The sequence below is a fragment of the Alosa pseudoharengus genome, unplaced genomic scaffold (genome assembly GCF_046254945.1).
Source record: "Alosa pseudoharengus isolate Yale_2024_CS ecotype anadromous, Long Island Sound unplaced genomic scaffold, YU_APseudo_1.1 YU_APseudo_1.1_scf_2, whole genome shotgun sequence".
Taxonomy (NCBI): Eukaryota; Metazoa; Chordata; class Actinopteri; order Clupeiformes; family Clupeidae; genus Alosa; species Alosa pseudoharengus.
The window spans coordinates 24,541,447-24,564,787 of NW_027468663.1; the positions used below are offsets into that span (position 1 = coordinate 24,541,447).

The 23,341-nt window shown below is 39.8% G+C and overlaps 2 long non-coding RNA genes across 2 annotated transcripts in view; one reads left to right on the top strand and one right to left on the bottom strand.

Annotated features, from left to right (window-relative positions):
* LOC143135143 (uncharacterized) overlaps positions 1-21,533 on the top strand; it is a 131,795-nt gene extending 110,262 nt beyond the window's left edge. The window contains exons 2-4 of the long non-coding RNA XR_012988811.1: positions 19,797-19,946; positions 20,061-20,116; positions 20,951-21,533. This is a non-coding gene — a long non-coding RNA (uncharacterized LOC143135143). The remainder of the gene's footprint in view (positions 1-19,796; positions 19,947-20,060; positions 20,117-20,950) is intronic.
* The window catches only part of LOC143135144 (uncharacterized), a 147,538-nt gene that overhangs the window by 123,224 nt on the left and 973 nt on the right, over positions 1-23,341 (bottom strand). The window lies entirely within an intron of this gene.

The window sequence follows — 23,341 nt, forward strand, 5'->3', positions numbered from 1 at the left end:
CCGCTTAAAACTGTAAGGCGTAAGCCATTGGTTTCCAAAGGAGATTTTATTTGTGTCGCCAGCATAGCCTATTGACAATTTATGTTGTAAATAGGCCTACCTTATAAGCCTACCTGTAGCTTAGGGAAGCTAACAGCTTTCTATTAGGATCTAGTTTGTTAGTTACAGTTTTGTCATAACTCCCTGATGCATTTTTGCATTTAGAATAGCCAGAGCGTGGATATCTCAATCGGAAAATTAAACAATATCGGGTGCCAGGTGAACCCAGCCTGATCTGCCCGCTATTTATTTTTTGATTTCTTAAAAGATTGAGCTTGGTCTGGTGAAAGCCAGACTAGCCATGGACCTCAGTTACACAATGCAAGGGAACATGAATCAGCCTATATTTGCACGAACAATAACGGACAACAGTTCTTCAACTTTGGCCCGTTAAAATGTGTATGAACAGTCTAGCGACGCATTTCATCAAGGCCCATTTGGACATGTCAGTTATTTGCACCACTGGTTACATGTAAAACAGCATTTTGTTTCAGACTACTGTTTCTTAATTTGTGCATTAACAATAGGGGTGAACGATATTGGAAAAAAATCTAATTGCGGTTTTTCTCACCAATATTGCGATTGCGATGCGATATGCGATTATTTTTAAGCTCTTTATCTTCTGTCTTATTCAACAAAGACAAGCAATATATTATTCTATAGTATGACCAACACAAAATTAGATAAGTTAAACATAAACTGTTCTTTCCTGGAGCCCAGGCCTATGTTATGATGGCATTAGGTCATTGAATAAGATTGATGAATTTTTTATTTAAACTATATATTTAAACTATTTTAATCACATTAGTAGACCTATATTTGTTGAACTTCCAGCCTTGTAAACATTTAATAATTCTGATTCGTTTCTATTTTGTTTCTATTTCATGTAGATATGACCTTCTTTCATTAGTTAACAAATACATGCAGTGGCACTGACACGGCTTCTCATTGTCCTGTGCTCTCCATACACACGCGCGCGCGCACGCCCACACACACACACACACACACACACACACACACACACAGACCCGCTCCTCTCCTCTGTAGGCTACTTGCACGTGAATTGGAACAAACTACTGTAGATTGTTGTAGCGCAAATAAATGCGGCCGAATGACCGTTCGGCTCGGTGTTAACTAAAGGTTAGCATCATCAACACCGCAGCGCAAAACGCATGCATGCAAATTAACTAGTTTGTTCATATCACAACAAAGCCAATAGCGAAGACAAAACTCTTTAAATAGGCAAAGTTATCAGCAGTTAGCAGCATGTATGTAGCCTAGAGCCTTAGCTGGTAAGCTAATGTAACAGCTGGGTTTTTGGTGGTTAGCTGTGTCAACTACTTGCGGATAACATTATGCATCAATTCATTACCTGTCGCAAATGCCCCCACTGTCACTGTACTCCAGTAAACAAAGTCCCCAGTGCACAGGTGAATGGCTGCTGTGCAGCCTAAACAGTCGTGGAGTTTTAATCGTCAGCTGGACAAGTGAACGAAGTTACCAGCCAGAGTAGCAGCACAGGGGAATTATGAACTAGAACCAGGGACATGGCAGGTTCAGGCAAAAGGTAATGAAGAGGTTTATTTTTAACCAAAGTAGCTCTACTGATCAGACCTTTCTTGACACTGTTAGCTGGTCCTTGTTTACGTTTTTTGCTTTTTCAATGGTTGGAGAAAGAGTCGGTGGCGCGTCGGCAAGCGCAAGTATAAATGCGTTTTGGTGACGTCACATATTACAAATCGCAGCCTTTGCGGTTTGAAAATCGTGTTTCATCATATCGCGATATTATCGCAAATGCAATAAATCGTTCAGCCCTAATTAACAATAACGTTTCAGACTACTGTTACTTAATTTGTGCATTGACAATGAAGTATTACATGAACTAAAGATGACTAAAATCTTATGTAGAAGAAGAAACATTCACAAAAAATCCATCCATCCAAAAATGACCTTTGTTTTTGATAGCTGTTGAAAACGGCATGGAACTGACAGAGATGTATTTGTTCATAAACAAACAAGCAAATAAATACATAAATAACATTATGCTGATACCTTTTGCTTTTCCCAAATACAATGTAGCCTACAGGTGTAAATGACCTTTCATCAGTCAGTTGCAATGGATGAACTGTGATGAACTGCCCTACTTGTGATTGTTTAGAGATTTCAAAGGTTTTATAACAATTCTACATCTTCTTTGACTATTCTACAATCTATTCAACTTTTCAGCACCAGTAGGCTACTTTCTGTGCAGCCGCACACACACACTCAGGCATGCCAAACAAGCATACACAAAAGTTTCAAGAGTGGGGGATGGAGTAAAATATGGAGACAAATTGAAGTGTGATTTATTTTCGCGGAACAGCTGTACAGGACTGAGCGGCGGTCATATTTTGTACCGCTATGCGGTACATCTAGTTATTTTCACTGTTCAAATAATGGCCATAATAATATGACCTAATATGCTGAGGAAATAAATTCAACAGTGCTTTGGGAAGAAGTTTTTTTTTCACATACAAGGCATTTCAGGCCACAGATATAACCTAGGGGACACAATGAAAATAAATTAACACTCCCCTCAATGTCAACACTTATTTCTTTGCATTGATGTGCGACTATAGAGTTGATGAACTCCGGTGATATGCAAATTCCTTGCTGCAGATTGCAGAGGACTTTATTTTCAACACTTTATTTTTATCAACACCATCAGGCCATTTTTTAAAAGTAAATGTTCCAATCAATGATCCAGGCAGCACGTTTTCTTATCTCTCCTTCATTTTACAGACTAGAACGGCTTGGGGTCAAAGGGCATACGGAATCGATTAATCTGCACTAATTTTTTTAATCAGTTATTTTTTCTCAAATTAATTAATCGAAATTAATCAGTTATTTTGACAGCCCTAATCAAAATACAATGTGCTAGGCCAATGGAAACATGATCTGTGGCCCTCTGATTTGCTTTCACCCAAATGTATGGCCCAATCCTGACACATCAGTGATGGAAACGTCTGTAGTTTCTCATGACAGTGAGTACATGGTCTTATATGTCTCTGCAGACATCTGATAGACTCTTCAGCTAAGGTGACAAGGGGCAGGAATCCCACCATATGTGTTGACGCCTCTGCAGTTCTATGTGGTATCTGTTCAGTTTGCTGTTGCTGTCTATTTATAAATGGCTATTGTGACTGTAAAATCAGAAGGCCACACTTTAAAAGCTGGGTCCTAAAAATGCATTCATCATCTACATGAAAACTAAAAGTGTTTGAAAAAAAACAAAAATGTTCGAATGAAAAATCCTACGGATAGCCTATTCATCCTGAAAAATAGTCTTGCCTGGGATTCATTGTTAAGGGCGCTTTTCGCTAATAGACCAGGTTTTTCTTGGGTATAAGATAGCGATTTTTGGATCAAACGCCAGACCCAAATCTCAACCTGCGAAAAGCCATTTCAGGGAGGTACAAAAAAAAGACCACTTGGGATGTCTGCAGATCACACCTATGTTCGTTCATTGACACATCTGTGGGTGCAATGTTCAATGAAAGTGGGGCACATGGCGAGAAATTCATCATTGATTTGGGTGTACGATATGAATATTACTTGTGTCACGCTTTGCGCCACATTGTGCCGGGTGCAAGATATGGCCCATAGCTTAACCCATCCTGAGTACATCTATTCTTTATTTTATAGCACCAGAATCCTCAAGTCCTCAGCCCTCCTGTCCTCCTCCCCCTGACTGTAGGCAGTGCTGGATGTTGATGGTCAGCATGTGTGTTGTGTGCACTGGACTGTCTGCACTCATGGCTTCCATTTGTGTTTACTGCTTCTGCAGCAGAACTGGTATTATCACTGCGGCTCTCTTTCACATATAACATGTAAGGGATAATGTATAGAACACCCGTCATTATCGGGAAATAGGTCCCTTCAGGGCGGAACAAGACCCCTCCGCTGCGTGTCAGGGTCCGGTTCGCCCTGTCGGGACCTATTTCCCGATAATGACCGGTGTTCCAGACATTATCCCGCTTATTACACGGCTACTTGCCGAAACGAAAAAATAAACTGCCCACGATATGACTCTTTAGCCTACATATATTTGTTACCATTTCAGCGTGGCTTATGCTGAGAAACAAGTTCATAACACTTGAATCGCTGAACTTGAATCAAACATTCTTTAGAACACAGCTGATCAACCGTCTGCTTTCACTTTTGAATGAAGTTCCAGTACTTGCGGAGTGATATGAAAGACGTGAATTAGAAGCACAAAACCCATTTTCCTTGACAACGGTCTGTTATACTGATCAAGAAATATCAGACCACCGAACGTTGGGAAGGCCCATTCAAGTGAATAGATGCATTCTGCAGCATTATGAAGAGCCGTGTAATAAGCTCATATACAATACTATCATGTCATTCTGTCATTTGCAGTGATTATATTTTCATAAAACATATTATTTGTCATTTGAGTGTGTGATTGTTGTGTTTCACAATCAGGATCAGAATCACAATTTCAACGTCATCATGCAAAGATTACGGGCTCCAGGCACCAAAAAGAACAGGTTTGGTGTTTGAGTATTCATACAGTATGATGAATTTGATTGTGTTCATTTGTTAAATACTAGTTTTCTAGTGATTAAAGACAGACAGTAACAGACAGGGATGCCATTGAGGGGGTGAGAGGGGGATTCTATAGAAGGGCCCAGCACTGATAGGGGGCCCCCAACCAGTAGGCCAAATAATGTAGTGTTTGTGTTGTTTTGTTAAACAAAACATATTATAAATTAAACAAATCCATGGTTGGCAAAATAATCATGATAGCATTTATATTTCACCCCTATATGGTTTAACGGTAGTCTTGAGTATATAGACTACTTTGCTATTCTATAAATGAGTTGAATGTAATTACCTGTGTGGATTTCCTTTAGGCCTAATAGGCTGTATTGTAATGTGCTATGATGTATGAAATCATTAAGGCATTATTTAAAAAAAAAAAAATACTTGCGCATTTAGGGGGCCCAAAATTATTTTCTTTCATAGGGCCCAAAATCTCTAGCAGTGCCCCTCGTTACAGAGTTCAAAGACTTACCTTTCACCGTTGAGCCTTGGTGAGATGGGACAGGTTACCTGATTAACTGGTCAGACTCTCTCCAAAACATCTTGAAATATCATTTATATATTTTCTTTAATAGACCGGATTCAGGTCCCTAACAACCGTAGTCAAGAACGAACTCGGAGGACAAGCACTAGTTTGTTTACACAGACAGCACGTAGAAAGCAAGCTGGCTGAACTTGATATAAGATGAAGAATAAAAGCATATTGCCTAAATATTTCGGTGTAGCCAAGTCTGGATTGTTTTCACCTAGAGGTGTAGCAGGTTTCCCTTTGAAAAAGAAACAGATGTTTTACGGAAGGTAGGCTAAACCATAGACTGTTCTATATATAGGCCTACAGTCTATGGGCTAAACATTTGGCCAATCACTGTAAAGTTAGGTTAGGCCTAGGCTAATGTTATGGCTTCGACTGCACAAACAATTAGTTTAGATTAAAGTGAGAACATTACCTACTCAAAGGCTACATAATGACAGGGGTGAGCAATCATTTCCCCTGATGTCAGAGGATAATTACTTTGATAAAGTAGCCTATGCCACTGGCCACACATTGAACGATTGACTGAAATACAATGCACAAAATGCATTGTGCAGGATATTAACTGACAGGAAAGTAGCCTACATGACTGATTAGCTTAGCGTTCTCATTGATCATATCGATAAGTCTCTTATTAAAATTATATGCTGAAGAATATGATAAAACACTTTGTTAATGTTACTACCCTATGCCATTTAGCCTACATGATTTCAGTTTTTCCTCTTGAGCATGAAGATAACATTTGTGGCATAACTTCGTAGCTTCATAATGCATGCTTCGTATCCAAATGCCTAGCCTAATACCTAGGCCTGCCTACTTTATTGGTGTTTTAAACATTTTTAGCTTTGAACTGACACTTCACAAAAAAAATTAGATGTCTCCTGTACCGCACCGGGGAAATTCAGTCTGCTTTTCTCAGCCAGAAGTTAGCAATTTTCAAGCACCTTGTGTCTTTCTTTCAATATCTTGCTATACGGCTCTGGGTTTGCTTGTCCTCCGAGTCCGTCCTAACGATGGTTAGGGACCTGAAACCGGTCTGCATCCGTCAAAGGAAAAAAACAATTGTAACAAAATTGTTTATTATAGTTCCTTTACACTTTCAGGTGTACAACTATATCAGTTATTATGAGCAAATTGTATCTGTAAGTTTGGTTGATAGGCTGTTTGATGCATATCAGGAGCATGTTCTCTGCAAAATAAGTTCAACCAGTTCAGCTAGGCCTATTTTATAACACCCACCATTTCCTTTCAAATTATGAAAATTCTGTCCTACTTTTGACATCATAATTGTAGCATACGGGTGTGGTCCAATTGTATGCTCATAGTAAAGTTTTGTTAATATTATGTGTGGAAGTGGAGTAGTTTAAAAATGAGTTAATTCATTTTCAATTTGAGATTATCAATTTGAAAATGTTATCAAACGTAATCATATACAGTATTTTGAGAGAGAGAGAACAGAGATGTGGACTACCCTGACACTTACTCTGCTTATGAAACTACCTATTTAGCATTGTTGTGGCTTTCTTTGTGAAGATATGACACGTTCCATTAGCATGGAAAATTCAGACCCTGATAATCTAGAAAGATTAAGGGTCTGGCCACGAACAATGTAATGGCCCAACTCGAGGGGCAGCAACAAGCATGCATTTAAAAATCTTACTGCACGCAATTGGATAACACTAATCCATGTTTACTCTGGATGATTTCGGACTTCAACGCAATCGGATAACACTACGACCAATATAAACTGTCCTCCAACGTTGCAGCGCTGTCTTCATCAGTTTAGCTGGTTCCCTGGGATGCAAGGGGTAAAAGTAACGTGCATCATTGCTCATTGCCAGAATGTCTCGCAGAGACAATTCCATTGTGCTCTCGCGAGAACTCTGGATTTCCAGGGTAACATTCCATAGCTATTTGGACCATTGACTGATGCTATGTAGGCTACTAATTTCAATGGAGAATGTAGCATATCAGTCAGACATGGAGCTTTGGCTTTCACCATTACCCAAATGTGGCTAGGCCGCATTTCTCCCCTCGTCCTGTCTCTCTCCATATCTACATAAAGGCAAAAGCCCCAAAAAATACATAAAAAACAAATATGTGTTCTTCTGACAGGTTGAAGACTTGAATTATGCTACACTGGATATCCCTACCAGTGGACGCAAGCCAAGGCCAAAGAAGAAGTGTAGCACTGAAGACTTTGTTACTTATTCAGATGTACGAGCATTGCAGAATTGACCTCTGGAACTGTAATGCCTGAAATACTTTATCAAAGCAACTCAGTCATAAAGTACACTCACAGTCTGCAAGTGTTGTTGTGAAGTGTTGCCATGACACCCAACACCTATGGGTGTCGCCAAAGTGCTTTTCACCCTTCTGAGGGTCACTGTCAATCTGCCTTTATCAATAAACTATGAATCTACTATTCAAATCAACTTATTTTGGTCTTGACGCCACCTGATTATCAGACATATTGGCGCTCTGTCTGACACACGCACACACACACATATATACGGTTGCTGAGTGACATTCAAATGAGTTGACGGTCATATTCTGTTGAGAATGTTGTCTTAGATTTTAACATTTTCATGGAGTGGGATAATATGCTCTGCACAATAGACTTACAAGTAAACAATGGTGAGAATATATGTAGTAAAACCCAGATTCAAACCCTTGGATAGGGATTTTCAATTGCTGCATACCACAGGCTATCGTCAGCCAGCCTTAGCACACTGCGCCACAGAGCTAACGGTGTGCATGTGTAAATAGGGGGTAAATAATAAATTATGTATTCATTAGTACACAATGTTTCAACAGCAGTTTTAAATAACACATGTATAAAAGTTAATTCAAAGCAGTCATTAATGTACAATGTCAGCCTAACCAATGAATTAACTCATTGAATGCCAAGCTGTTTTCAGGAGCTTTGTCCTAGAGTGCCAGCAATCTAGACCATTGTTGATGATTTTTGTACAGCCACAGCATATTCTGTGTTTTAGCTATGAACACATACAATAGCTCGATTAAAAGGTGAGACTTAAAGCTCTCTTTGGGTGTAAACCGTGTATTTCTACACGCCTCTGTTCCTGAGAAATCCCAAGCTAAACAGTGGCTAGTTTTCATCAAAATTGCTGGAGATATAACGTCTTTCATGAAATATGAAGTGTTGCCTGTTACTTACTTGTGTAAACTTTCCGGGAAGTGATCAGCGAGACCTGGCGAGAATGCCACCTAGTAATAGACCCACAAAAATGGCCTGGTTTTGACCTGACGTGCATGCGTCACTGATTCGACCCAAAGCGGCAACCGAGTTATGATAAAATGTCCAGATAAAATGTTGAGATTGTGCGTTTTCATGAGTTTTCGATCACACAAATCACACATGTAGTCAATCCCATCTCAGAACCACAAGGCACTTCAAAAGTCATAAGCACAAATCACCACATATTATAATTCCACAATCCAAAGACACAGCACACAGTAAATGCTTTGTGACATCACGCCCACACACTAAAAAAAGGTCCTTAACCGTTGCCCACTACAACTCCACCCGTTGCCCAGGGCACTGCAGCCCACCAACATAGGACACAATATTGACAAAACACAGAGAAGAATAGAAAGAAAATTATTGTCCATTGGCCGGTATCCTCCCGCCCAAAAAGGAAATAATTAAAAAAAAACAAAAAACAATTAATCAACTGTTCCAAGGGGATTTGGTATCGGTCTCACCAGGGCCCCTGGGAAATGTAGTCCGCTACCGGATCGGCAGTAAGCCTAGGCCAGAGAATGTCTAATAAGGGGAGAACCACCACTCTCGGGAAACTTCTGGTTTCTGAACTGGTTGCAGTTCCTTTTCTGGTTCCACATGAGGGCGCTCCCAAATAAGTGCAGAATGAATGGAGGTCTATGGAGCTGTACCCCTCAAATCTACTTTTCTCAGGATATAATTTTTTGCCCAGAAATTTAAATGTTGCATGCGAAAGAGGGAGCAGAGAAAATACACAACGCTGAGTATTATATTTTTTGAGTCACTTATTTGTTCTAAAAAGCCTTTCAAATGCGTCAATGACGTCATTCATTAGCAGAAAGCTAGTGAGTTGTGGGCAACAACAACCCAACCTGTAAGAAATCGAAAGGACGTAAGTACTCGTTCATTCAACTTTTGACCTATAATCCATGTTGATCTTGCAGAAACCACAATTCAATTTTCGATTTTTCAATGACAACCAGGTGAAAGAGACACATTTAGCCGTCTAGCTCCATAGACCCCCATTGTTTTTGCACTTATTCGTGATCGCCCCTAGCGGAACTGCAGCAGATTGCAGGTACAATGGAGTTAATAGGGAGTGATCCGGCTCTCCGTAAACGGGCTCTGCCCATGGGCGGATTATGAACTTTTGGGCCCCTGGGCCCAGATGTATTAAGGGCCCCCCCAATTATTGTCGTATATGTGGGAGGGGGGGTTTGAGGGTCCTCCCCCAGAAATGTTTTAATTTGTTTGATGTGATTTCCTGTATGCTGGTGCATTTTGGGGATGGCTAATACTAACTTCAATCAGATTCATAGCCTACATCCTGATTTGTTGATATTGAGGCAATGATTCCATGCAATGGCTTGGGCTTCAGGGCCCCCTGACCCCTTGGGCCCCTGGGCCTGGTAGGCCCGTACAGTAATCCATCCCTGGCTCTGCCTAGGCCAGCCATCATCAAATGGAGGACCGCGGTCCGAGTCCGGACCGTGACGTGATCCTATCCGGACCCAGACCATAATAGCCTAATTTAGATTTTCACGTAAGATTTCAAAGCTGCGCTAAATGTTTCGTTGGTTAGGATAACAGCATTTACTCCAGGAGCTTCAGGAACCATCATTTCGCTTGCTGCTACTCAGCCAGTAAAATCTGTGAATTCTGATAAAGTCGAGTCAGTGAGTAAAGTAGCCTACTATGGAGAAGAGACTGATAGCCTGAAACGAGCGAGGAGAGGAGACGGGACGAGAAACAATTAGATGGATATCTAAGTTAACGATAAGTAAGTTATTTTCAAATCATCGATTGCTCAAAGAGGAGAAAGCTAGACAGCGAGAACAGAGCTTTATTAAACGATACGGGGGCAATACCACACAAAACTGTCACGTCCGTAAAGCCAACCTAAATATGGATGTGACAGTTTTGCGCGGAATTGCCCTGGACCTCTTCTATCTGAGACAGGCGATTTTAAGTGCCAATTTGAAGCACCTCTACTAGACAAAGCATATATTTTCAGCAAGCATAGGGTAGGCTAGGCCCATTTAACAGTGAACTGAGACCACAGAATATTTTACAATTTAAGAAGGCAATATGATTGATCCACCACAATCTAGTTAAGCCTACATGCATTCTGCCCAACAACGTGATATTCCTGGGTTTCCAGGATTTCGGGTCAACATAAAAAAAAACTAAATTTCTAAACTAAACTAAACTAAACTAAACTTCAATTTTTATTAATTAACTTGATTAATGGGTTCAAGAAACCAGCTGTTGAATATCCATCCTTGTCTCAGCTCAAATTTTATTTTAAGTGCACGTTAAGATCTTAAAAATAGCCAAGGCTACTCAGTTTTTCTCCCCAACTCTTACTCTCATCTTGCCTTATTTCTCCTCATTTTGAATGTTGCCTTTTAGGCTACTTATTTTATTTCACATTAAACATTAGGCCTAGGCCTACAATCTTCTATTTCTTAAATTTCCCCTTGGGGATCAATAAAGTATCTACAACTAGGCTCCATCCATCCATCCTAATATTATACATACATACATATACATAGCCTAAACAAACGTTAAACATTATGATGCTCCGGACCTTTGCTTAAGGAAATTTTCTGTAACTGGACCTCGCTGAAGATTAATTGAATACCCCTGCTGTAGAGACTACTAGAACTAGAGCTTTCCACAAACTCTTTTCTCTGCCGAAAGAGCAACACCTCTAGCAGGCACAAAGAATCCTTCAGGCCAATACTGCACCCACTCATACACTTTTTTCCTAGCACAATGCACTCTGCTTGTCATCATTCGTAATCTCCCATTACGTCACGGCAGCCGCAAACACAGGGATGACATTCCTTTCCAGTTCTTAATTACATTAACATCTTAATCTTTCAGTTTCTTCATTTAATGTAAATGCCTCACTCTCTTTAATTTAAGGGTATGCATCTGTCGGCAGTGGAGTACTAGTCCCCTAACTCACTGTAACTATCTACTTCACACAGGGATGCAGTACGTATAAGTATAAGTATATATAGTCTTTTGATCCTGTGAGGGAAATTTGGTCTCTGCATTTATCCCAATCCATGAATTAGTGAAACACACTCAGCACACGGTGAACACACATTGAGGTGAAGCACACACTAATCCTGGTGCAGTGAGCTGCCTGCAACAACAGCGGCGCTCGGGTGCCTACTGGTCGGGGTTCGAACCGGCAACCCTCCAGTTACAAGTCCGAAGCGCTAACCAGTAGGCCACGGCTGCCCCCTGTATGCGGGGTTGGTTCACGTAGGCCTATAGCCAAAAAGTTAATTGAGGGACAGTGCTTTGGTTCATATTTAATCTTACTTCATCCAGATCATGTGGTGTTACAACTTACTTACCTCCTTATCTAAGCTATACGTTAACCCTGTACTTTTCATGTCTTCATGTCTTTATCCCACCACAGTAGGAGCAGTGGCATAGTGAACTTGCATTGTTAAACCATTAGACCTTGCAATTCACTTTTGAATATCCATATGTCCCTGAATCTCAATCGCATAATTCCCAATTGTCATATAATCAACTCAATCAATCAATCAATCAATCAATCAATCAATTGTCAATCAGCAATTATTAGACTACATCACCAATTCACTCTAACTATCTACTTCTTTACAGGGACAGTGGTGCTGGTTCACATAGAATAAACACCCATTTACTCTTTGCTCTCATTTAATCTTATTTCACCCAGTCAGCATGATGAGGATTACTCTTCTATCTCATGTCCTTATTTAAGTTATATGCTAAATCATCCTCAGCGAGCATCCATAAGTGCCAGTGTACTCCAGCTATGTATCTGTTGATTGTATTTTGTCTTGTTTTAAGTTATGTTGTGCCCTTAGGTCTGCTTCTGGTTAGTTAACCCTGGTTCTGAGCTCTGCAAGCATTCTTTCAGCAGCTCTGTGTTCAATGGGTTCAACCAGGTGCGTATGGGATTTACGGTAGGTCTTCCCTTATTTACATTCACAAGGTTCTGGTCTCGTTTACTAACCTCATGCTACTAATGCATCCCTTCTTCTACGCCTAGGCCTAAACAATGGTTCACAATTCAATTAACTGCCATGGTTGGGAGTTGTGGCCTCTCAGCCTATACTGGTTGTTCGTTTTGTATTGGTGCTGCCACAACAGCAGCTGAACTAGGATGCTCCTCAATCAAGTCGTTCGAGAGGTGGTCCTCGTCTGCTTATGAATCATATATAAGATCTCAGGATCAAACCATTCTGGATGCTCAAGTAGCGCTCTCAAGAATCTAAGGTAAGCTACCTTGCAAAGGTCTCATGGTGGTTCTTCAGCTTAGCTAAAGCATATTTAATCTTGATCGACCCAAGCCATTCTTATTTCAGTCACTTCACACAGCCGGCACTTAGGCACAGAGTTTAAGTATTCGAACATAATAGTCACAATTGCACCGCCGCCCCTGGTCAGCTTCTGCAAGCTCAAACCACGGCACAGCTAGTCTCAACAATTAATGCCTCTTCAATATCACTTCTTAGTAAGCACAACACTTCTCAATCGACATCAACATATAGGCCTCATCAAGGACGACTCGGCAGGACGATTCATGTTTTCTTGTCTTGTTTAGCTAACGTTACCTATGCTGCTCATCTTATTTTGGGAGGCCTTTCCAAGAGCAAGGTGCAAAAGCGGCCTCACTACGGTGTACATTTTAGGACATCCTCAGCTGTCAGACTCAGGTGTCAGACATCGGATGAAAAGGCATCAGGTCTCAGAAAAAAACGCTGTCAAGTTTACGGAATTACACAGTCATGTCTCAGACATCAGATGAAAAGGAGTCAGGTCTCAGGAAAAGCGGAGTCAGACGAAAAGTTCTCAGATGAAAAGTTATCAGAGTCAGGTTTCAGACATCAGATGAAAAAGAGTCAGGTCTCAGGAAAAGCGCTGTCAGGAGAAGCGGAGTCAGACGAAAAGTTATCAGATGAAAAGTTATCAAAGTCAGGTCTCAGGAAAACCGCTGTCAGAAGAAAAGGAGTCAGACGAAAAGTTCTCAGATGAAAAGTTATCAGAGTCAGGTTTCAGAAAAACAGCTATTTCTGTTAACTGGTACAACAAGCAAACTCATTTGTGATATAAAAGGCTACGAAATAAAATGCTAGTTGTTTTCTGAAAGCTAGTTCACTCGTGTAGGCCACGTTTAGTCCTCCAGTTGCCATGGATACTACAAACAAATCCAGCTGAAGAATCATAACATGAACTAGCTTGCAGAAAACAAGAATTCTATTTCGTATTACAGGGAAGCCAAAGACAATCTTTAGGGAAGCTACACAACTGAAGCGTTGCATCTGCTGCAACAAAGCTTCCACTATAATCAATGGAAATAGCTACACCAGACGTGATAGCGGCGCATACGTTCGAAAAAAATAGACCACTCTCCTAGTGTAGCTTCCCTTACAGTAGGCTAGGCTATTATATCACAAATACGTTTGGTTTGGTACAGCAAGCAAACTGGTACAGCAAGCAAACATATTTGTGATATAATCATAGACTGTATGGATATAATACTAAATAGTTTCTTTCTGCAAGCTAGTTTGAGCACTGCTCAAGTTCACGTGATTCTATGATTCTTCAGCCGAGTTTGTTTGTAGTATCCATGGCAACGTGGGTTTATTTTAGCCTACACACGAGTGAACTAGCTTTCAGAAAACAACTATTTCGTAGCCTATTATATCACAAATAAGTTTGCTTGTTGTACCAGTTAACAGAAATCTGAGAAAAAGTCTGAGAACTTTTCATCTGAGAACTCTTTGTCTGACTCTCATTTTTCTGAGACCTGACTCTGATAACTTCATCTGAGAACTTTTTGTCTGACTCCGCTTTTCCTGAGACCCGACTCTTTTTATGGTTATGGTTATGGATTTAGCAGACGCCTTTGTCCAAAGCGACATATAAATACAAAACAACATAATAATATTTAAAAAATGAACAGGGAACAGATTAAAAACTAGGTCAAATATAGTAAGGAGAATAGTTGTAGTACACAATAATATCAATTCAATCAATAGCCTAATAAAAAAGCAATGTAAAAAAAGGGAAAGGCAATAATAAAACAATAATGTCAATTCAATCAATAATATAAAAACAATAACATGCTAAGAGTACATTAAGGAGAATATCAATAATAAACAATAATGTCAAATTATCTGAAACCTGACTCTGAGAACTTTTCATCTGAGAACTTTTCGTCTGACTCCGCTTTTCCTGAGACCTGACTCCTTTTCATCTGATGTCTGAGACATGACTGTGTAATTCCGTAAACTTGACAGAATTTTCCTGCCTTTTCATCTGATGTCTGACACTTGAGTCTGACAGCTGAGGATGTCCTAAAATGTACACCGTACCTCACTCATTTTCACCTTACCCTTGGGTCTGCTTTAGCTTCATTCTGTTGCAGGATGCGGCTTGCTCACAGAAACGGTCATCACATTTTATTAGGGGTCGTCTTTAAATCGGATATATTCTGTCTTGTAATCATGTACTTTCTCTTGCAAATGTCTGGTGGTGGTTATTATCTAAATGTATTCATACTTTATTCATCTCTTCTTCGCTTGTCTTGTCTGTTTCCAGGGCTTTGGCTCGGTCGCTTTTGTGCAGCTGGTGCCTTGGGTCTGGGGCTTGTGGGTTGTCTCATTAGTGCCGCTGCTCGAATCAGGCCAACTTGGGCCAGTCAAGGCGGATGTGGGATGCTCTGCAGACGCTTGTGTGTGGGTGCTGGCTGTGCGTGATTGGGCTCAGGCCAAATCGGGCCACCATGCATTGAATCATGTGTCATGAGCTTCTGCAACTGCAGGCTCTATTCCTTCTGCTCTAACCCTGAACATTTGCAACGGCAAGCTTGGTCCCACTGCACTGACCCCAAGCATCTGCAACAGCAAGCTCAATCCTGCTGCACTGTACCTGATTATCTGCAACTGCAGGCTCTATTCTATGCAGTTGTGGCCTACTGGTTAGGGCTTTGGGCTTGCAACCGGTGGGTGCTCTTGAGCAAGGCACCTGACCCCTCACTGCTCCCTGAGCGCCGCTGTAGAAAGGCAGTTCACTGCTCTGGGTTAGTGTGCGCGTTTCACCTCACTGTGTGCTCTGTGGTCACTAATTCACGGATAAATAAATGCAGAGGCCAAGTTCCTTGAATACGCAAGTATACTTGGCCTGATCACCTAATCATCTAATCTTGAAACCTGATCATCTAATCATGAGTTATCTTATTAATAGTAGGCTATGTAACCCGGGAGAATCCACGGGTCACTAAATTGCACTTCAATATGTCATTTCATTTTCAGCAATAAATAAATAGATGGTTAAGTTCATGGTGAGCAACATAATTTTTATTAGTTTTAAAAACATCTCATATACTAAGTAGAATGAAACATCTCTATGCTAAATAGAATGTAATAAGATGACATATATTAAATGTAAGGGCAACAGGAAAATGCATGTGAGTTTGTGAAGTTAACGCGTGAGTTCATCAAGAGGGAGAAGCGGGAAACAGAACAAAGAAGGGTGGAAGAGAACGGGAAACAGTTACAAGGAGTTGAGATATAGCTGCGTAGTCCTACGAAAACGTCAGTTTTGGTTATTTAAAGAATATATTTAGGTGACGTGGAGCATTTTGTCTATGCTGTGGCAGTGATAGAGTGCCCTGCTTTCCCTATCTGTGTAGCACTAGTATATGCTCGGTGTGAGATTAGTGAATGTGCAGCTAGTTAGATTAACACAAAGTGTGCAGCATCGTTGTAGTTGTTGGTGCGCATATACAGTAATACTAGACAGCGACTGTTGCTTGGTTAGCGCCTCAGACTACCAGACACATCTGTGGTTCCACCAAGCAACCGACGAGGGATCAACGCGCCCCAGATAGCACCACTGGCGACCCGGCTACGAGGGAGGCTCGTGTGTACAGGACGACATCTTGGATGCGGTGGTAACATCACCGTTTGCCTACAGTTTGCAAGTCATCGGTATCGTGAGTAAAAACTGACTACCGAATGGGAAAGACATTTTAAGAGAACTCCTAACAGGCCTGCAACGTTTGTTGTTTTCTTTTATAGCCGGCTTTAAGTTTTATTTTATTGGTGCACCGGTGCATTTGTGTGTATGATTGTTTGTGTCCAAAGTGTGAGAAAAGCCTCGGTTCGTTCACCGAGAGAGATCAGGTAAACTTTTGGTGTGTAGCCTAGTTTAAGCAGCTTTATTGAGATTGGTGTTTTGGAGCCCCCTTTGGAGAAACGCTATACTGCAGCTCTGCTGCGTTTTGTCCTTGTATTGTTGCCATAGCCGATCAGAAGCGGTATGCTTTGCATTGTGTTGGTTGACTGTATAAAGCTCTCCCCACTTTGTTTTAATTTTGTAACTGTAAAATGTTGTTTAAGTTGAAAACTTTGATATACCACCTGTATTATGTTACTTTACATGTATTGTTAAGATTTGGGTGCAATTCTAGCAACTTAGAGAACATTTATTAATGTTTTCATTATGACCACGAGTTCATACACACTGAGTCTAACGTGACTAGCTGTAAACTCCGCTAGCAACTTTCCATGCATTCAGTGTAGTTTATCTTAGTGTGCATGGAAAGTGCAATTCAGTCTAGCAGGAAATGAATGTACATTTAGTTTAGCATTATGTTTATGCATTACCTCCGTATGGTCTACGTCTGTGAGTGTTTAGTGAGTCTCAGAATATTAATAAACTGTCGTTCTGTGCACCTGAACATTCCATGTCGCATGTCTCCCTTGCTAGTAGGGCTGACAGTGATGGTATAGGAATGATACATGTAATATAGCCCATTCAACTACTTGTTGTTTTGTTTTAACTTTTCCTAAAGGAATAATGTGATAAGCCAGTTTTGGTCTCAGTCCCTTCACCGTCTGACTAGTTATATATTACTAATATATTAATAAAGCTTAACCAACTTTATTATAAGGGTCCCCCATACTGATAGTTATATATTACTAATGTATTAATTAAGCTTAACCAACTTTATTATAAGGGGCTCCACACTGATAGCTATATACTACTAATATATTAATTAAGCTTAACCAACTTTATTATAAGGGTCCCCCATACTGATAGTTATATATTACTAATATATTAATTAAGCTTAACCAACTTTATTATAAGGGGCCCCACGCTTATAGCTATATACTACTAATATATATTAATTAAACTTAACCAACTTTATTGCAAGCGGTTCCGGCGCCGACAACAGTGGCAGCATGTCAAGGTAGCTCCGTGTTTTTTTCTTGAATTTCCACTTGGGGATCAATAAAGTATCTATCTATCTATCTATCTATCTATTGTAAGGGTCCTATGGAGAGCGGTTCATATTGGGATAGGCAGAAGCACAGTTTAATAACAATTAGTTAAATAACTAGATGTACCGCAGAGCGGTACAAAATATGACCGCCGCCCAGTCCAGCACATTTTTTCCACAAAAAGAAATCACGCTGAAAGGCCTATATGATTCTAACTGTCTCACTAAATTGCATTATCCACACTCAATTCTTGGTATCTGCTAGACAACAAGTACCAAAACATGATTAGTTCATAGATTTCACATGTAAAATTAATTTTATACAACACCACCTCCATCTTGCCTGTTCATAATTCCGGTACCCCGGTCTTTCAGTGTCCCGGGAATCCTTGTTGGTGTACGTCACTAAATGAACACATAAATTATTTTATTGTAAGGCCCCCCATGAACGAAAGTACACAAAACTTGGCATGCATTTGGAGGGTGTCATAATGATCCTACACTTTCAATTTCGTGCAGTTTTGACCTTGTCAGCCAGAGATATTGTGATGAAAACACCTAATTTTTTGCTTTTTAATTTTTAACTCGGTGGCGCTATACATGAAATAAGTGGTAATGGGATGGGTTGACATGCCCCCTTAAGACCAACATACATAAAAAAGGTGGACCTCCTAGGCCCTACGGTTCTCGAGATATTCACAGAAAACTGTCTCCGGCCACCTACAGGCCAGTTGGTGTATAGTAACATAAATTAATTTATTGTGTGGCCCCCCATGAACGGAATTCCACAAAATTTGGCGTGCATACAGAGGGTGTCATAATGATCCTACACTTCCAATTTCGTGCAGTTTTGACTATGTTAGGTCACAGATACCTGTGATTACAACACCTCATTTTTACTTTTTTGTGTTTAACTAGGTGGTGCTATACATGAAATGAGGTTATGGAATGGGTTGACATGGCCCCTTGAGATCAACATACAAAAAAAAAATGGTCCTACTAAACCCTACGGTTTTCGAGATATTCACAGAAAACTGTGTCTGCCCTACCCTCCTTTCGGGGGGTCCAGTCCAGCGGGGGGGCTACAGATCAAAACGAAAAACGATGGTTCCATGCTATCCATGTGGGGTTACATGCCCACCAAGTTTCGTGTACCCCGGTCTTTCAGTGTCCCGGGACTCATTGACGGAAATTTGGGCATGCGAAAAAGAAAAAAAATTCTGACTAAACCTATATGACGCGGCGGTCATAATAATAAGTCATTAACTTTTCTATTAACATATAGTTTGCAAATAAACATTTAACATTTAAATGATGCAAGAAATAACTGTTAATTAGTGCCAAAAAGACATTTAGTTAACTATTAACACATATTAATACAATATTAGTTAATATATTTGCTAAAACATGAACATACAGATTTTATGCAAACAACTAATATTTAATTAATTATTTAAAAACTATTAAATAGATATGTTAGTAACAATTAACAAATATTAACAAAGGGTTAGGTAATTACTAGTTTGCTATTTATTATGGCACCTTATTATGGAGTGTTACCCCCTTTTTTCTCTTACCAGGGGCCAAGGGTTTTAATGGACATTAAACATTGTGTGTAGTTTTATGGTACCTCAGTTCAGGTTTTCTGTTTGCCTGAATTGCTTATCAACATTTTTTCAATATTGAGTTCACTTTTGAAGTGATCATATACTAATTGGTTATAATACAATAATTTGGGATATTGTCCAGTAGAGTAAGATCTATCAAAACCAGAGTCAAGAAAAATTTGATTCTCTCTTTCTGACTATTTTTCTCTATTTTTTTCCAGTTCTGTTGGTGTCTTATTTTGGTTCACATGACATTCATTTAACTATAATGGTTCACAGAAATAAATTATTCACAACACGCTATACACAGTTAAAATAAAAACAACAATCATGTGGTACATTACACTATAATCATTAATCAATTAGTGAAATGTGATAAAAGTCTTCCTTTCCGTGTAAATTTGTAGATTTGTAAACATATTCCTGTGCCATCATGTGTATATCACTGCTGATTTATTTGAACAGATACTGCTTCTTCCCCTGCACCTACCCGTCCTCCTCCCCCTGATGGTGGTCAGTGCTGGTCACTGCTGGTCATCTTGTGTCCCATGTGTACTCTACTCTCTGCCCTCATCTCCTCCACCTGTGTGTACTGCTTCTGCCGCTGTAAGACAGGTTTGACTCAAGATCTCCTAAATCCTTGTAGAGCACCACTGCAATTTACATTTATTCCCATGTGGCATAACTTCGTAGCATTACTATGAAGCTGATGTTATTCAACATCTACAGCACCAGTGGAACCTGGGGAGCGCTCAAAGAGGAGAGAAAGTCGAACAGGAAAACAGGTACTTTACTGATTGATTGCTAATGAAGTTTATGGTAAACCTAATAAAAATATGAGCAGTGTCTCAGATGTTGATGTCTTTAACAGGCAATAACCTGAGAATTAATGCATAAAACTTCCTTTCATTAAAATGTGGTATAAAATCTTAAGTATGTAGGATAAGTATAAGTATATACTCTTTTGATCCTGTGAGGGAAATTTGGTCTCTGCATTTATCCCAATCCATGAATTAGTGAAACACACTCAGCACACAGTGAACACACAGTGAGGTGAAGCACACACTAATCCCGCCGCAGTGAGCTGCCTGCAACAGCGGCGCTCTGGGAGCAGTGAGGGGTTAGGTGCCTTACTCAAGGGCACTTAAGCCGTGCCTACTGGTCAGGGTTCGAACCGGCAACCCTCCGGTTACAAGTCCGAAGAGCCAACCAGTAGGCCACAGCTGCCCTCGGCTGGATATGTTTAACCATAACATCATAACAAGCTTGTTTTTATTGGGGTATGGTATTACATACCTTAACAATCTGATCTGATCTACAAAAGTATAAGCCATGAGAAGACATTTGCCATTATGAATGATAGTGTGGTCATTAAGATGTCTCTTACAGTGCACATAGACATAATCTTACCCAGGACACTTACACAGTCTTATATGTAAGGGAGCTGTATACTTCATTATCATCTGCATGGATGTCTGTTCAAATAAAGATAGTAATTTGTTAAGATGGGAAGATAAAATGTCTTGTGAAAATGTTAGCGCCTTCTAAATTCCCCTTCCCTAGTTGTTCCTAGCAGATCAAAGGAATGGTTATTGATATATTACCTACCTGTGTTTCAGGATGAAGACAAAGAGTTGTGTTATGCTTCATTGGATATGCCAGCCAGAGCACACAAAGCAAAACCCAAGAGAACAAGAAATCAAACTCAAAACTCTGACTTCAGTACCTATTCCGAGGTCCGAAGTTATCATGTATGAACTTCATCAAATTGAAAATTAAAAAGGACATGTTCAATCAAACTTCTTTGGAGAATATGGCCCCATTGACACATACGACAATTTGCTTATTACCTGTGGCTTGCCTCAAAAGTTTAAATGATTAGTATGATTTGACCAGTAATAATTTTGCCTGTAATCGCTTATCAACATTACATGGCCTCTTGTTGGTTTTCACTTACAGTCTGAATGGATCGTCATGACTAGTGTCCATCCATGAAGAGCTGTCTAGTTAACTCTATTGCTTTTTATTCACAAATAAATCTTGTAACTGTTTCTGAAGCTTGAGTTCATGTTTTGTGTCAGCAATGTTACAAAAAGTTGAAACAAAATCAGACACCAAACAAAGCAGCAGCAGTGCTGGTGATGTTTCCACTGATCACGTTAATACTACAACTACAACTCATCATCATAATAATAACCATACAAAAAGATGCACATTACAATTGCATTACTATTGTAAGTATAGCCACATTGAAATTGCATGTAGTCGTCATATTTGCTATTTTTGTCACTTACCCCATTTTTGCAGTATCACACATGCTATTTATATATCGGTGTAAGAGGTAGATGGAAACATTTGTGGGTTTTGCAAGAAAGCTTTTGCAAAGTGCTCTTGGACAAGTGTTACATTTCAGTTTCATGTATATAAAAGAAAAAAGGTCAGGCCCTCTAAAACTTAGAACTCCACATTTCTTTCTACAGCACAGATATCCATAATCATGATTATCAGTCATTTATGCACTTGAATTGCTTATATATGTAGATTTTTTTGGCATTTTTCAGTGTCACATTAAAAAAAATCTTAAACATGTTGCCTGTCTCTGAACTGTCCGCTTGTGACCACAAATGTTTCCATCACTGTCTGAGCTGGCCTGTGGGCTTGCTGTACAGTGGGGTGTAGAGCACAAGGCCCAAATGCCAGCCACAGTTATGGCTATGAATGTCCACACTAGTTCACTGACATAAGAACAAGGCTCTGTAATATCTCAGGTATTAGCATGCCTTTTAATGCACTTACATATAATGCCTGTATTGCAAAATCATGTAATAAATATGACACTATGCAGGATACTTGCAATCAAGTTAAAAACTAGATGTACCGCATAGCGGTACAAAATATGACCGCCGCTCAGTCCTGTACATCCGTTCCGCGAAAATAAATCACACTTCAATTTGTCTCCATATTTTACTCCATCCCCCACTCTTGAAACTTTTGTGTATGCTTGTTTGGCATGCCTGAGTGTGTGTGTGCGCGGCTGCACAGAGAGTAGCCTACTGGTGCTGAAAAGGTGAATAGATTGTAGAATAGCCAAAGAAGATGTAGCATTGTTATAAAACCTTCTCTAAACATCTCTAAACAATCACAAGTAGGGCAGTTCATCACAGTTCATCCATTGCAACTGGATTGATGAAAGGTCACTTACACCTGTAGGCTACATTGTATTTGGGAAAAGCAAAAGGTATCAGCATAATGTTATTTATTTATTTATTTATTTATTTATTTATTTATAAACAAAAACATCTCTGTCAGTTCCATGCCGTTTTCAACAGCTATCAAAAACAAAGGTCATTTTTGGATGGATGGACTTTTTGTGAATGTTTCTTCTTCTACATAAGATTTTAGTCATCTTTAGTTCATGTAATACTTTATTGTCAATGCACAAATTAAGTAACAGTAGTCTGAAATGTTATTGTTAATGCACAAATTAAGTAACAGTAGTCTGAAACGAAATGCTGTTTTACATCTAGTGGAAATAACTGACATGTCCAAATGGGCCTTGATGAAATTCGTCGCTAGACTGTTCATACACATTTTAACGGGCCAAAGTTGAAGAGCTGTTGTCCGTTATTGTTCGTGCAAATATAGGCTGATTCATGTTCCCTTGCATTGTGTAACTGAGGTCCATGGCTAGTCTGGCTTTCACCAGACCAACCTCAATCTTTTAAGAAATCAAAAAATAAATAGCGGGCAGATCACGCTGGGTTCACCAAGCCTAGTCCATAGGCACCCGATATTGTTCACGCTCTGGCTATTCTAAATGCAAAAATGCATCAGGGAGTTATGACAAAACTGTAACTAACAAACTAGATCCTAATAGAAAGCTGTTATCTTCCCTAAGCTACAGGTAGGCTTATAAGGTAGGCCTATTTACAACATAAATTGTCAATAGGCTATGCTGGCGACACAAATAAAATCTCCTTTGGAAACCAATGGCTTACGCCTTACAGTAT